The sequence below is a fragment of the Pipra filicauda genome, unplaced genomic scaffold (genome assembly GCF_003945595.2).
Source record: "Pipra filicauda isolate LSUMZ 115617 unplaced genomic scaffold, ASM394559v2 scaffold485_size447873_pilon, whole genome shotgun sequence".
In the NCBI taxonomy this organism is placed as follows: Eukaryota; Metazoa; Chordata; class Aves; order Passeriformes; family Pipridae; genus Pipra; species Pipra filicauda.
In genome coordinates this window covers 311,517-325,228 of record NW_024104626.1, presented here as the reverse complement: position 1 = coordinate 325,228, position 13,712 = coordinate 311,517, and the positions used below count along the sequence as shown (strand labels likewise).

The 13,712-nt window shown below is 38.6% G+C and overlaps 1 long non-coding RNA gene across 1 annotated transcript; it reads right to left on the bottom strand.

Moving 5' to 3' along the window:
* Positions 1 to 1,471: 1,471 nt before the first annotated feature.
* On the bottom strand, positions 1,472 to 13,355 carry LOC120324297. The gene is made up of 3 exons (XR_005565488.1): positions 13,278 to 13,355; positions 11,828 to 11,936; positions 1,472 to 1,622 (listed from the first exon to the last, which is right to left on the bottom strand). It is a non-coding gene; the product is annotated as an uncharacterized LOC120324297 (long non-coding RNA).
* Positions 13,356 to 13,712: the final 357 nt, after the last annotated feature.

Here is a 13,712-nt window from a genome sequence, read left to right as displayed (position 1 = left end):
CTAATACAATTGCAGAAGGGGAGCAGCAGTGTTATTGGTAATACCAAGTTTTAATACTTGAAAATGCTGCCTGATGACCACTTATTAAATCTGTCTGTAACAAAGAAAAACTAATGCAATGACATCCTACTTTTTCACAGGAGCTGGCACTTGCTCCGAAGTGCAGTTACTTCGATCTCAACCTCAGCACATGGGTGAAGAATCTACCAGGTCACTCTCCCCACCACCACAGCTCTTGCTCAGAGTTAAATACAGTAACAGCTACTTAGGAGCACATGGGTTAAATATGGTGAGTTTTTCTGGCTCACTCATGGGAGTTTCTCCTTTTGGTGCTTTCCTATCTCTCATTCCAGGTGGACTAAAACAGTGGTGGATATACCAGTTCTACAATCAGCTACCTCTCACTGCCCTCCTCATGCCAAGGACATGAGTTACCTAGGCAGGCCTTCAGTTCTGGCTGCAGCATCCTGCATGGAGGTGCCAAATTTGCATGCATTGGCTTGCAGCCCAGCATTGCAAGTGATAGCAAAGTCTCCAAAAACGGTAGTTGGGGGCAGAGGATGTAAGGAACAAGAAGAGTGAGTAGCTGACAACACTCTGCATCCTTACAGTGCTATTAGCATAGAAAAGAAAGTCCCCATTCATTTTCTCTTATCTGACAGGCCCAGCTTTATGGTGTCTGGAAGCCAGAGGAAGTGATCAATAGGTGTTTGCTGACAACTGAGAATTTGTTTTAATCCATCCACAAATGTTTATGTTTTGGTAGCGGATGTTTTTATACTGCTCTGAAATCACGAAGAGAAGGCCAGCTAGCCCTTTCCAGGACTCATGATTTAAATAGCAGAAATACTGCTTGCTGCAGAGTAGAGTTCCAGTTTCCACTGGCAAAGTCCACCCTGGTGACAGAGATACAACTGTCATGCTGAGGTTAAAAGAAATTTATTCTGCAGGTAGGTTTTAAATAGAGATAGTGCCATTTATTAGCAAAAATTGCATCCCTGAAGGAAACAAATAAGCTTTGAAGGATATAAACTGCTGCCTAAACCTAATAGTCAACACCTGATGAACTGTGTGTTTGTAAATACCACTTGGAGCCTGGATGTTGAAGTTGCTGTACAGAAAAACAAGGTTTTTTAGTAAGTTTATGGTCAAGCAGTATCCAAAAGCCAATGAATTCACATGAATTCGTGTCTATGCTTTTTCATTTAGTTTTCTTTAAGGGCAGGTACATGGCAAATTTACATAAATCGTACATCAGGCTGAAACTGCTAATACCTAAAAGAAAACCTTAGCCTGAGAGAATTGTTGGTTACATGTGTCCAAAGCATCTGGCTACATTCATGATAAAGACATGATGTTTCAAGCAAGAAGGAGTAGAGAAAAACCAACCCATCTCAAGTCTTTAAACCAGTCTATTTTTTATTTAACTTTGATTCTAGTCAAAATGGCAAACAAACATATTCAACTCAGATTCACAGTCAAGTTATGGACAGCAATGTTTGGTGAAACCTTTTGAGATGCTCAACCAAATTGCTGGACTTCTTTCCTTCAGCCACCTCTTACAGCTGTGTTTGGTGCTTGGGTGTTTACAGGGCATCAGTCACTGTGATATGGTGGGCTGGCTGAAAACCAAAGACAAGGAGTGTTTGAAAAAGTTATTTCCATTAAAATGACAAGTTGTTTTGTTTGTGCTACCAGCTGACTCTTAAGACTGCCTCAGCTGTAATACCTATGCTTCACCCCCTGGTCTTCAGTTATATTATAGATTGTTTTTTGGGGTTGGGTTTTTTTGCTAGACTTTTTGGGTTCCCAGGCACATTGCCATTTTCTGTTACTTACACACAATGCCTCTATAAAACCCTTATTCTCCAATCTTAAAACTTCTTTGGGCTGTATGAGAACTTTCATTTCAAATTTCTAATTTCAGTAAAGGCACTGCACAAAAGCTGTTGAATTATTCAGAACTATATGTAATAGGTACAAATTCTCTAGGCTCTGTCTAGTTTAATTAAAAGTAAATCCCAGCACATTATAATTGCTATGAGAGACCAAACAGGAAGAAATAAAAAACCTGTGAATGGAAGATAAGTAAAAAAACACCTTCTGTAGACAGCTGTTCCCCTGTACTTCTATCAAAGCATTCACTGTTAGCTTACCTAAATTCTGTTCATTTAGAACAACCTATGCCATTACACGCAGGACTGATTTTTTACACCAGGAGTAGATAGTTCTTCATAGAAAGCTTATTGGAGTAAAAAATTAATCAAGTTATTGTTTATCTGGTGCCTGATCTCCCTGAGGCGTAAAAAAGGTGGAAGTACCTGCCTTAGGAAGTGTTGTCAGTGTGTCTGTGTTACAGCTGGGGAATATAAACCTGCCATGGGATTACAGCAATGGCCCTGTCAGATCCAAGACATCTAGAGATCTGAATTTGGGATATTTTGTCTTAGACCGAATCCCACCACCTTGTAAGTGTCAAGAGGGACTGCAGGTCTGTCCCGTGCAACTGTCCAGGCACTGAGGGGAATATTTGCACCGAAGTTGGAGAACCGAGTGAGACACAGATGACCATGAAGAACAGCTGCATTTATTGTCATTAGAAAACTCAAGTGAATAAATAAAACTTCTAACAACTGCCATAAGCAGATGTTAGAAGCAAGAAACTGTAAAGCAAATGTTACCTACAGTATGCTGACTGAAATGAAGTATCTGTTCATGATCACTCTTGGGCTAAGTCCACCATAAGAATGCTCCCTTTTACAATTGATAATGTCACTTCTGATCCCATTTCCTGGGATGTTTGTACCTGTGATGGTTTAACCATTCAGCTTCTGTGTAAACTTAGACCAAGAGAAAGAGTTGCCTTCTTCCTGTGTAATTCATGCAGGTGTCTACAGGATGGCAGAACTGAAAGAGAACTCAGCCATGGGTAGAGCCAGAACACTTTCACAAGATAAAATCCATTTGGGGATAGGCAATACCTTCTCACATTGCCTTGAGAAGATGCCATAGAGGCCTCACGCTCTCAAAGTAGACTGGGAAAGCAATAACCTTGTTTCTCTGCTGGTGGGATGAGGGGATGGATTCTGTATTGATTAATGTCCACAGCAAAGCACAGTGGCAATCTTCTCCAAATCAGATGTGACACTCTGAGGTGAAGTTGGATGAAGCTCTGCCAACTTTACTGACCATCTCTCATTAGTACTGAATTTCAAGACTTGGTTCACTTGCCCATGCATAGGCGCCTGGAGCCATTTTAGATGCTTCAGTTGTATCCTGCTTGACTTCCAGGTACCAGAAAGGTACAAAACTCCCATTAGCCTTGTGTCATTTCAGTCAGCCTCATGCCAATAGCTCAGATGTCCTTGGGCTCCTCTGTGCTGGTCCCCAGTTTAGAAAGGGTAGGTAATCCCATGAGAGGACAGAAACCCTACTTAAGTGATCTTTTATAAAGCTGCAATTCCACATTCTTGCTATTGGAAGTATTAGACAGCATTCAGGCAAACCAATTTTTGAAAGCTAAAATATAAACAGATTTGCCAATATTTACTAATTTATTTATATTATATTTGCCTAAAATTCATAAAACTTCTAGAAAATAAATCTGTTTATGAGCAGCTTACAAGCAGAGTGGGGCATTAATTTCGGATGCCTTGGAAACAAGAGCACTCCAAAAGAAAAGTGTACAAGATGAACAGAAATACTAGTCATGTCTCAGTTGGTTGTGGAAAAAAATGTGTGGGTAAAAGAAAGAGGTAAGATATTTCCTTCCCACAAAGTACAATATTTCCTATGACCTGGCAGGGAAGACTAATGCAAAGATCTACGGACTTGTAATGAAGGAGACAATTCCCCATGCACTGAAATTTTGGATGTCTTTTTGGCAGGGAAGTGATAATGGATGTAAGCAAGATTTGGAATACACTGAATATATCTGAAATGAATGCAGACTGGATCATTGCTGCCTATTGGCAATTTAGTTGGAATTTAAGCAAATGGGCAGGGATGAAAGGCAGGAATGGAACTCAAAACCATCTTTCCATTCACGGGAAATGTAGCATGGCTTTGTAGCAATATTGGGAAACACAACATATGTTTACCACAGGCTTCTTTCTCCCCATCTGAAGAATGAAGTGAACGACATTTGCATCATCTCAGCGGTTGCCTTGGGATGTATCAGAGACAGGGTCCTTGGAACAAAGGCTAAAATTGTTGAGGTTATTTATTAGAGATGTTTTACTTTTTTCCAGCTAGTTAGAGCTAAAAATGCTATGCTTCTTGAAGTGTAGTTTTTTCAGGAATTAATATTTTCTCTTAAAAGTCTGTAATTCTGCAATAATAACTAATTCTAACTGACCAAATGCTACGAGGCAGTCCTAATGGCCAGAGCTATGAATATACTAGTAGCACTGAAATTCTATTTATCTATTATCACCCAGGCCAGCACTAGAATGGTCATGTGAACTCACATCCATTTACATTATACCCATTCACATGTGTAGCGTTGCACCTTTGTGTTAGACTGGAATCCAGTGTTTTCAAACACATATATTTAAAGGTAGAAATCCAAAATCCTTATCTAGATAGATCAATTATTCTTTTCTGAGTGGTCTGCCATCAACAGTTCTTATTCTAATTAGGAAATCAGAATGCTTTTACCAGACTGACAAAATACAAGGTTAAATGTTCAGTGTCACATATTTGGGTATCAAGACTTTGGCTTCTGCAAGTCTGATTGCTTTCTGCGCAAGTAAATAGCTTTCTTCTTTTTGTAACTTCATGTAAGTATTAAGAGGTACAAGGAAAATGAAGGTGCAAGGTTTGTGTTTAAAAAGATAAATAACTAGCATGTCTATCCTGATAGCTGTTTAAAATCACATATAAACAGTTCTTCATTCAGTTTTCCTATCTGCATTAGTATACTTACGTTTAAACGTAAGTATCTGCATTTTAAAATACACGTTCTCTCATCTTGTACAAGTGCTGGAAATGCTCCCATACCTTGCAGAGGAATACAGTATGTGGGTGGCAATTTTCTCCAAACATTTTATCAAGCAATTTTCAGACAGCTTGGATTATGGATTTTCTTTCCTTGCTAAAGAAGAACAACAGTAGTGCAGTTAAAGCTATTAAAAGATAACAGCTGATACCTACAGAGCTAGAGAGAGCTGGGAAGGTGGGAGAAAAATAGTTCTGTTTTAGACAACTGAGCCTAATCCTGTATTATGCTGAGCTGCCCCATCTCTTCTGTCAGGAGTGGACAGAACTCAGTGCCTTGTAGCCTGAGTGGCTGCTGTCAGTGAGCATGAATTTCAGTTCTTGGTACCTGATCACTAAGACATGTCTGGCTGCAACAAGTCTACGAAATGCCCCTGGATTAGCAGTCTCAGAAACCCAGACTTTATCTATACGAGGAAGGTAGGGGAGACCTGTAGGGTGCAGACAGGTTGGAGATGGTCCTCACTGATCCACATTCCTGCAAGGACAGGTATGGAGCAACTCAGCTGGCTGTATGGTCTTAAATCAAGCTGTGCTAACTTAAGCGGGTTTTGCATGAGCTGGTACATCTGCACAGCACAAAGACACAACACAGTTTGGAGTTACCCTTTTAGTTTGTGGTTCTCCATGTCATTCTCTTCTCACATTGATCTACTGCTAGTAATTGAAATACAGACAAAAATGATTCATCCATAATCAAAAAGGAAAGCATAGTCATGATTGTATAAGAAAATAATGAGAAGAACTTATCCTGATCCCCCAGAACTCTGGGCTAAGCAAGAAGTGGTCCTATTTCTAACATGCTCTTGTTACTGTTCATTAATACAGATATAGAAGATACCTGGTTATCAGATGTATTAGTGAAGAAATCACAAGTTTGCCAGTAAGCTGGTATGAAAGAAACTGCCATGTTTGATATCTTATTATAAAGAAATTATTGAACAGGTAAAAATAGTTTCCTGCATTTTTTTATTATTATAAGAATACCACATGCCTGAGGAAGTGGGGGCATGGAGTGAAAATACTGACTGTGAATAGAACTTGATCAAGAGGGAAAGGAAAAAGCCCTTCTGTGTAAGCTAATGAAGCCCTTATGCCCTTCAACCCAGAAATAGCTTGTATGTATCTTCTCAAATTCTGCAGTTAAATCTTGGAGCTTAGTGCAGTGTCTTGCATTAAAGGCATCTACCTTTCTTTGAGATGACCGAGGTTCAGTCCAGAAAGACCTTGATCTTGGGTCTCTGTTACACCTAAAGCCATGCATCCTCGGGCACACCAAAGAGCACTAGATGCCAAGGTATGGCAACTGAGTGTAGCCCTAAGATTGGACCTGGCAGATCCTTCTTCCAGCTCTGCTACAAATTTCCTCTGGGACTTTGGTTAACTCTAAAGTTAATTACTGTAGAGAGACTCAATTTCCATTAAGTTCAGTGGGAACATTGATTCTTAAAGAATGGGATTCAGCTAACCTAATTTAGATACCTTATCTATGCCTGCATTTTAGATGCCTAGTGAATAAGTTCTCCAGAAATCCAGGCAGACAGTATCTTCCTTTGAAGACATCTCACCACTGACTGTATGGGAAATATCAGATCTTTTTTTAGGAAAACTGGTTTGCTTTGGTATTTAAAATGCATCACATTAGATGTCTGCAGTTAGACTGGATTTGATAATTTAGATATGTGGATGTGAACTGTATAATTTAAGTTTAAAGAACACCAAGATGTACAGACTTTGCGGTTAACTTGTACTTGCATTTCTGAGCAGACCGAGCATGCCTGTGGAAGTTGTATGCCCAAATGTCCATTTAAGCAAACATAGCCTTTTGGCAGTGCAGATACCCACTAGAAAAAAGGGCAGCGAGTGGAATTTATGGCAGACCACTGAAGCTGTTGGCATTAAGTTACACAATTTGTTTAACTGATATGATAATATTCGTATGACCTAATTGCAAAATAAACAAATGTTTAGGAAATACAGAGCTCTTAAGATGGATAGTGAGCTATTAACTGAAAATTATTATTGTAATTTAAAAGCACCATCTGTGTTCATCACACTAATTCATTTTCTTCTATCATCCTAATTCAGAAAAAATGGAAATAACACGACATTTTCAGTGTGCAAAAATGATCTGCTCATAAGCAGAGCAAACAGCAGCCTAGGAGAGTGCAGTAGAAATGATTCAGTGAATTATACCAGATAACATCTGAGAGACCCATGATATGCTTTCTGAACATATAGAAACAAGATGGAATTCAAGAAATAAATTTTTCAGTGTGAACTGGTCTGCTAGCTGTACTTGAAAGTTCAAAAAAGAATAAAGTCTAAGCAATGCTACCTCACCAAAAAGTTCTCCAACACCGCAGTAAACACAGACGAAAGATTTCGGCATTTTATTCTTTGTTGTCATATCAGAAGCAGTTGTTCAGTCTATGCAAATACACTGCTCTTCAAAATTTGGGACTGGGATTCGTCTCACCTAGCTTTAGACATTTGCAGTCTCGACAGCTATGTCTGAGCCCAGCACCTTTGGCTCGCTTTGTACTCAAAGGAGAGCAATAGGTAATCTAGAGTGCAATTCAGCTGTCCTATTTAGGAGGCCTAATTTTAGGTTAAGATGAATCACATTCCAGAAGTGTCTATGTCTCTCCATCAACTAGAAAGGGAACTCAGATATGAAGTTTCTGCATCTTATTTTTTCTCAGTGAACGTCGCTTTAGAAACTCTGAATCTTAATGCTTGCAGACTTGATTTTATACTGTGTAAAAAGGGAGAAAAACAAAGTTAAAAAAAAAAGAAATCTTCTGGAGGCTAAAACAACTTGAGACAGCTGAAGGTAATATTAAATTATCTGGAGCAAAGGTAAGCTAGCACTTAGTGTCACATTTACAGAAAAGGGAATTCTACCTGAAGAGTCCTTGGAGGGGTTTAATTTGTGCTTAAGGCTACCCTGTCATCAGGGAAGCTTCTCCCACGGCCATGCCATCGACCTCTGAGCTACTAGGACTACCAGGAGCAATTCTGGCTTCTTTCTGCATCAGCATTAGTGACAGGCATGTTTTGGATGAGGCATCAGCTGAATGGCACAACAAAGGGCATAAACAATCAAAGCCCTTCAGGAGCTTGCTTTACAAATTTTCCATAAATCTTTTTTAAATCATCAGTCTAATTCCATCAGCCCAATTTTTTTGCCCCAAGTTCCTCCTACCTTAAACACAAATAAATAAGAGGAGAACTGGGTCTGTTTCGTTAAAGATTTTTCATGGATGAGTTTTGCATTGTATATGGTAAAAACCCCTGCCTTTTTCCCTTCTTCATATAGACATTACAGAAGAAATGTCTCAAGGTAAAAAAAGGGCTGACCACACTCCTATAGCTCCTGAATGCTGTAGCCACCTCTGTGCATGGAAGGTACAGATGGCAGATGATGCTCCATAGCTGGGACTGAGGGAGGATTAAGCACAGCAGAAATACTGAGCATAGGGCCTCCTGTGGCCAAAACCTGTTGAAATGGAAGTGTAATAGATCCTAATAAAGTCCTTTTCTGGATAGGAATGAAGCTAAAAACAGATTACTGTCCATAAGAAGAAACTGAAATCCCAGAAATTGCATAATTAAGACTATTCTTAGGCTACAAATAAGGCACACTAGTGTCCTGTTGCTGGGGGAGATGTTTCTATGTGACAGCTCTGCTCCTGTCTTTACTAGACAATGTCCTTTATATGAGAAATAGGCCAATATGATTGAATTTTACAAACCAAGGCATGTATTTGCACTGGCTGTCAGCGTTGTGGTTCTGGGTTTTCTGCCTGTAGCTGTTGTGAAAACTGGATACTGCAACCCCCCCAGAGCCAGGGGAACCGAGTCTCTTGCAGTAGTTAGTCCAGCCCAACGAACAGCGAAAAACATTTTCTCAGCGGGGAAAAGGTTGTCCTTGTGCTTTTCATTCTTTTTCAGCCAAAACATGTAAAACATAGTTCTTCTGATACATAAAGTACAACTATCAGTGACAAATGTCATTCCCCTTATCTTCTTCCCATCTTACATTCTTCACAGGCTATTCTATTTTAGGACACTCAGTTAAAAGGTCCTGTTATTCTTTGAATTGCTGTAAAACTGAACAGTCTCCATGTGTTCAGAGCAGCTTGCAATTAGCATACCTGATCTTAGAAAATTCAGTCTATTAAAAATATGGACATATTAAAGCACAGCATCTGGAAATCTGCATATGTTCATCTCACACAGTGGGCTTCAAATGCCAGAGTCAAATAAAGACTCCTAGACATCTCATAAAAGAGCTTATATATGTCACCACTCAGATGTAGAACTTCAGGGTATTTTCATACTTTCTTGGAAAATATTATATTACTTCACACTTACCTTTTATACTGTTTTCATTTGAAAAAGATGAAGAAAATATGAAGATATTTTTTAAAAAGCTAAGGTTTGCTTTTACATAATCAGTCTGTTGGATTTTGTAATTTTCCTTATAGCCACAGCACCAATAAAACCATGAAGATAAGAATATGAAAATTTTAATGCAAACTAAGATGTATTTTGCCATGTAAATTGTCTCATTTTGTGGAGTTTCCTTCAAACCAAGGGCCTTCTGGAGAGCCATTTCTGCTTAAATGCATTTTTATTCTATCCTATAAAAAGTGAAAGAAGTAGTGCTTTCATAGGAATATAAAGTAGAGATTAAGACTGGGCTTATATCTTTTTCAAAAAAGAAAGTCCTGTAGTGGACCACATAGTTTTCCTCTTCTTATAACTGCCAAGGCAAAGACAGGTCTCTGTTTTATCCAGATTCTCTTTTAAACAAATACGTTGCAGTAGCTGAGGGCTGGTTTCCATTTTAATAGCAAGTATTCTGTCAATAACAACCTTGCACACGAACAGGAGTTTTTCGATTTATATTAATCAAAGTAATTGAATCACAAAATTTACTGCTGACAGTAGGACATTGTCCTGACATTGTCCTGACACAGGACAATGGATTCTAGCAGACCTGAAGTGCTTTTGGAAATGGCAGTACTGAAGTAAAAAAAAAATTATTTATTCATTGTGCTGCGTACAAGACTTAAAAGTAATATTTGGTAACAGAACAAATGCAGCTCAGCCTCTTCACTTGTCTATCTGAGGGATGAATTTGGCCCAAAGGATGGGACTTGGTTCACACCTCTTCTGTAAGATCAGGTGTTCATAGGTAAGGGAAGGTGGCTGAACACTGTAGCCAGTAGAGATTTAGGATAGTTGCATCATGCCCATGGCCCAAGCAAATACAAAACATGATTTAGGAAAGATCTGATCCTTTCTGCATAGAGCTGCTGAGGCCAGGAGGGTATCGCAGGCCATTGCAAACATCTTGAAATCCATGTTTAGACAGTTTCTAAATCAAAAGAGTAAGTGATGCTTGACTGAGCAGATGCACTTGCCCACTTTAGGACAGGGTGAGTCACCCTCTAGATTCCTTTGGAGGCTTTGAGCAGTTCCCCATTGACTATAGGATTATAGCGGGATCTTAAACATCTAGCATATAGGAACATACATACATTGAAGATGCCTAGATGGATGCATCTGAAGGCAGCTAAATGACTCCAGAAATGCATCTATTTTTCCTCTAAATATAGAGAAAGCTTACCACATTGGCTTAGACTGGATACTTGATACAGAGACACCAGTATGGTGAGTTGAACCACACACTCCACTCTTAGCTTGCCTTATACTTCCCAGTTTAACATAACTGCCCTTTATATCAGGCACTCTTCATGTAGAAATGAGAGAAGACAACATTGTTATGCTATTCTACATCAAAAATATAATGCAAACATTGCCTCCTACCAGGTACCAGAGCAAGCTTACTTCAAAAAATCCAGAAGCTGGTTCAACCCTCATGTCTGTGCTGGTACCAGGAGTCTGAATCTTTGGTTTAGAGACAAAACTGGCAAAAAATGTATCTAAATGCCATTAATATATTTGTTAGCTGCAAGTTGAGTTTCTAGATGTTATTCCATAATAATCATGTTTTCATTGTGTAAAAATATGTGTGTAATCAAATTTTCTTTTAATCATAATATATCTATTGTCAGACTTTTTGTTACTATGAAATACTTCCAAAAGAGTAGTCTGCTTCGTGTGACTTTCACCACTGAAAATAATCAGGAAAACCTGGAAGATCTGTTATTTGACATCTTGACTTTAGTTACTCCTCACACACTGCATTCGCCCTCTCATAGACCTGACCAACTAAGACTCTTTTTATCTAGATGTTGAAAACTTGATGGAGTGCTGAAGAAGGTCTGTTTATTCAGAGGGTTTGGCAGCTGAAATTACTTAGACCTCAATGACTCTGCAATCTGCTGTTTGCAAACGAGAAGTCTGAGTGGCAACACATATTCTCCATACCCCACATATCTTGGTAAAATCATTTTGGTTTTTCTTCACAATCTTCAGCAATACTAATCTGATGCTTCAGCTGTGCTCTTCCCATGTCATAAATATTTTGACAGCATCCTTTAGCGTATCTCAATCTCAAATCTCACTCAATTTCATCTGTCATTTACTGGCATGCTTATAATGGCTCATTTGCTTATAATGGGTAGATTCTATGCTTTCAGTAACAGGAGTAATTAGAGAATACCAATATGGTCAGAAAGCAGAGAGGAGACAAAGAAGGAACATGAAAGACAGGAGGAAAGTAAATCATAGAAAGAGAGCTATGGAGATCACTTTAGTCTTTCTTAGAAAAATGAAGTCGGGACAAAAGTGATGAAACTGAGAGGCAGAAAATTTAAAATTAGAACTGTTTTTTCTTGCAGGTTTCAATTACCAAAAGATGCTCTTAAATATGATTTTCCACGTTATTTCTCTGTGTGTCTGATCCTCAATGCAGAGGTGGTTTCCAATCCTTTTGAAAAGTTGATTGCATCCTTAGGCACCTTTTGCAAAAGATAATAAAAAGAATGCATTAGTTTGGCTTAGATATCCACATGTTTAGTAAAGTATTATGTGTGGTTCACAAAAAGAATCTGAATAATAACTAAGGAGATGTTTCATCAGCGAACAGGAGAAAAAGCTGTAAGAACATCTTTACCAGTGTCTAGTGCTGACTGATGTAAGAGATGGTCTATAGTACTGGATAAGCAATACTCTGTTTTTGTTTCTTATTCCTGTTCACTGGCAGAACTGCCAGTGGTATGACAAAGAAAAGCAAGAAAAACCCACTTAGAAATGATTCTCTGGAGTCTTCAGCCAACCACTTCGCTAAGGAATAAGTCATCTGAGAGTAAAAAACATTCCTGTTCCTTGCAGCATTACTGCAACTACTAATAGAGTTATATGTCCTTGCTATCTATTTTCCAGTATGGGGTTGTTGATTTTTCTGGGCAGTTGCAGCATGTTTTGAAATTTAAAAAAAAAAGAAAATGTTTTACTGACTGCTTGCTGAAAGTGTAGCAGAAGGCTAGATTTTGTGCTCACTTCTATAAGGAAGTAAGTAAACACAAAGTGCTCCTCCCCTGTATTTTCTGCACCAGCAATCAAGTTCCTGGGCAATGAAACACAAAAATTTGCAAGGTTTCCTACTACTTACCCATTCTTACACCAGGAAAGAGGGTGCCATATGGGACAGATAGAGCACTGGATCCATGCTTTGACTACTCACCCTAAGAAATGAACTATCAAAACCTAGATTTATTTGCTGTGCACTATATTTATTCCCTCTGCTTTCCGTAACAAGGAGGAATTATGATTCCATGCATCAAAGTGAATGGTAGTAGCTCTGGCACCATAAATTTGGTGTGTTGCCCCTACTCCGTGCTATGCCTGAAGTCTGGTTCTAGCTCATTGGGATGGGTTTGCAATGTCTCCATCTTCTGCCCAGTTTCAGGAGCCATACTTAAGCAATAACAATATTAAAAAGAAACAATTTATCTAAATAAATTAAGGGCTAATTATCGTACATATGAATTCGTGAAGTTGGGTGTCATGTGCTGTCAGTAACTTTTTACCTTGATTGGACAATGACGAGTTGTGGAATTATATCAATACTCCCAAGGGTAACAAAAAAACCCCAAACCAATCCAACCAAAAAAACCCACTGCAGACATATTCAGGAAATTTTAAGTGGGAGACTTTTGAAATTGGAATAAACGAAACTAAAGGAATTTACAAAACTCTTTAGAGGGGCAAGTTGACCTGAGCTACATAAATTTTAGATATATATGTATATCATCACATATAGGTATTACATTCACATACAGATTTGTAGAGCAAATTACCCATGAGTATAAAATGCTTTCCTATTTCCAGCGTGATGGTGGAACAGATAATGACAGATTCCTACTCCTGAAGTGGGAAGACAAAAAAGGGTGATGAAACTGAGCACACAGTATAAATATGTTATACTTGTAATTAATAAGCAATATAAAATATGGAGTCATACTTACTATCACATTTTGAATGAAAACAATGAGAAAGGTACCAGAAACTACTGAGACAGATTGAAGGTTTTTGCTAGAAAATACAAAAAAACCTCTCAGTTTACACAAACAGCAAGAGCAGGCAAACACTACACCTTTTTGTAATATTAACATATGATTTTTTTTACTTTTACTTAAAGAGCAAAAATATTGCTTAAACCTCTGCACTTGCCCACCACATGCAGAGAAACATTCAATCTCTGGAGTGCCATTACCACCACTATTGCTTTTCAC